The sequence below is a fragment of the Sapajus apella genome, unplaced genomic scaffold (genome assembly GCF_009761245.1).
Source record: "Sapajus apella isolate SASKATOON/1434 unplaced genomic scaffold, GSC_monkey_1.0 scaffold15, whole genome shotgun sequence".
Taxonomy (NCBI): domain Eukaryota; kingdom Metazoa; phylum Chordata; class Mammalia; order Primates; family Cebidae; genus Sapajus; species Sapajus apella.
The window spans coordinates 13,122,771-13,125,956 of record NW_022436955.1 but is presented as its reverse complement, the minus strand read 5'-3'; the positions used below and the strand labels follow the sequence as shown (position 1 = coordinate 13,125,956).

General features: G+C 41.4%; 1 non-coding gene across 1 annotated transcript; it reads right to left on the bottom strand.

The window, feature by feature from the left end:
* Window positions 1–2,712: 2,712 nt before the first annotated feature.
* Window positions 2,713–2,774, bottom strand: LOC116555900. The gene has a single exon (XR_004270738.1). It is a non-coding gene; the product is annotated as a U7 small nuclear RNA (small nuclear RNA).
* Window positions 2,775–3,186: the final 412 nt, after the last annotated feature.

Genomic DNA, 3,186 nt, shown 5'->3' with positions numbered 1-3,186 from the left:
GTAGTTGAGGATAGAGGTTGAGAACTAAATCCTCTGCACTGAGTTTTTCCCTGGCAGGTAAGGGAGACAGGCATGTCAGAGCCTGGGAACTGGGAGAAGGGAGATGGGAGAAAGATGGCTGGCAAAGAATTCCCAGGGGTGGGGCTGGGCTGAGGAACCTGTTTGAAGAGGAGTGAGGGCTAACATTAATTTTTAAATCACTTTACCTTGAAGCTTATAATAGATAATAGGGAGAAGTGTGTGCCACTTAATGAATTTTCACAAACTGTGCAGACTCATATAACCAGCATCCAAGTCAAGCAACAGAACCTTACGGATACCCAGGAGACCCCCGTGTCCTCTTCTAGCCATGATTCTGCCCAAGGGCAGTCACTAGCCTGACTTTGAACAGCATGAACTTGTTTTGCCTGTTTCTACACCTTATATGGATGAGTCTTGTATTTTATGTCTGACATCTTTCACTTAATATTTGTGAGATTCATTCATACTGTTGCATATACTCATGGATCTTTCATTCTGATTATCACACACTCTTCCATTGATTGTATGATTATACCACAGTGTATCTCTTCTATTGTTGATGGACATATAAGTGGTTTCCATTTGGAAGCCATTACAAATGGTGCTGCAATAAACATATTTGGACATGTTTAATACTTAGTTCCCCTCAAGAGTTTATTCTGAAAATTTTCAAACATATAGAAATCTTTGAAATAATTTTACAGTCAATAACTGTTATGAACCAACCACTCTTATTCTAAATTAAAATTTTATATTTGCTTTATCACTTATCCATCCTATATCCATTTATAAATTCATCTTTTTTTTTTTTCACCCAGGCGGGAGGGCAGTGGCTCTATCTCAACTCACTGCAACCTCCACCTCCCAGCTTCAAGCCAGCTGGCCATCTCAGCCTCCAAAGTAGCTGGGACTACAGGTGTATGCCACCACGTCTCACTAATTTTTGTATTTTTTGTAGAGATGGGGTCTCACTACGCTGATCTCAAACCTGTGAACTCAAGCAATCCAGCCACCTTATTCTCCCAAAGTGCTAGGATTATAGGCATGAGCCACAGTGCCTGGCCAATTCATTTTTGTTTGTTTTTGAGACGAAGTCTCGATCTTGTTGCCCAGGCTGGAGTGCAATGGCGCAATCTCGGCTTACTGCAACCTCCGCCTCCTGGATTCAAGCGATTCTCCTGCCTTAGCCTCCCCAGTAGCTGGGATTACAGGCACACGTCACCACATCCAGCTAATTTTTTATATTTTTAGTAAAGACGGGTTTCACTATGTTGACCAGGCTGATCTCTAACTCCTGACCTCAGGCAATCCACCTGCCTTGGCCTCCCAAAATGCTGGGATTACGGGCATGAACCACCTCGACCGGTCCCAATTCATCTTTTTTTAAATGCATTTTTTTTTTTTTTTTTTTTTTTTTTAGCGATGGGGTTTCACCATGTTGCCCAGGCTGGTCTCAAACTCCTGACCTCAGGTGATCCGCCCACTTCGGCCTCCCCAAGTGCTGGGATTATAGGCATGAGCCACAACGCCCGACTAAATGCATTTTTTAAATGCATGTGTTGGCCGGGTAGGGTGGTTTATGCCTTAATCCCAGCGCTTTGGGAGGCCAATGAGGATGGATCACTTGAAGTTATGAGTTAAAAACCAGCCTGCCCAACATGCTGAAGCCCCGTGTTTAATAAATATACAAAAAAATTAGCTAGTGTGGTGGCACCTGCTCAGCTACTTGGGAGGCTGAGGCAGGAGAATCACTTGGACCCGAGAGGCAGAGGTTGCAGTAGGCCAAGATCGCTCCATTGCACTCCAGCCTGGGCAACACAGCAAGACTCTGTCTCAAAAATAAACATAAACGCATGTTTAAACTCTACACAGCAGTCCACTTTACCCTCAAACATTTTAATATCATTCACAAAGGTTTAATATTTATTTATGGGTTTTTCTTTCTTTATACAAACTGAAATGTGTGTATAAATGAGTTTGAGAAATGTATACACCTATGTAACCTATACCCTTATTGAAACATAAAACATTATCATCCAGAAAGTTCCCTCTCCACCACTGTGTTCTCAGTTTTTTTCACCATAGATTAGCTTTACCAGATTTAGAACTTCATGTAAATGCTATCATACGATATGTACTTCTCAACAGCTTCTTCCACTCAGCGTGGTTTTGAAATTCACTCATGGTGTTGCATGATAACTTGTTCCTCTTTATTGCTGAGTAATATTCTCTTGTATGAATATACAATTTCCTTAGCCATCCCCCTGTGGACCAACAACTGGAACGTTTCCAGTTTCAGGGCCTTATGAAGAGAAATGCTATGAACATTTTCATACTAGTATTTTTGTGGACATATGCTTTCATTACACTTGGGTAAGTATCTGGGACTGAAATCACTAGGTCATAAGTGTATGTTTAGTTTCACATGAAACTTCCAGACCTTTGTTTCCAAAGTGGGTTGTATGACTTTACACTCCCATCAACAATATAGGAAAGTATTGTTCAATATCCATGCCAACATTTGGTGGTGTCAGTCTTTTTAATTTAAGCTATTCTATTGGGTGTGTAGTGATACCTCATTGTGGTTTAATTTGTATTTCCCTGATAACGAATGGTGTTGAGCACCTTTTCAAGTGCTTATTAGCCATTCATATATCTTCATTTTGTTTTTTTTATTTTTTAAATTTTTTAAGGGGCTTTCCGGCAAAAACCAGAAAGCCTGCTAGACAAATTCTAAAAGAGCTGCAACATTTTTATTTTTATTTTTTAATTATTATTTTTTTCTTTGAGACAGAGTCTCGCTCTGTTGCCCAGGCTGAGTGCAATGACATAATCTCAGCTCACTACAACCTCCACCTCATGGGATCAAGTGATTCTCCTGCCTCAGCCTCCTGAATAGCTAGGATTACAGGTGCACGTCATCACGCCCAGCTAATATTTTGTATTTTTAGTAGAGACTGGGTTTCGCCATGTTGGCCAGGCTGGTCTTGAACTCCTGACCTCAGGTGATGTGCCTCCCTCAGCCTCCCAAAGTGCTGGGATTACAGGCGTGAGCCACTGCACCCAGCCATGAGTAAGTTCTTTAGTGGTGATTTATGAGATTTCAGTGCACCCGTCACCCAAGCAGTGTACACTGAACCCAATTTATAGTCTTTTATCCCTCAC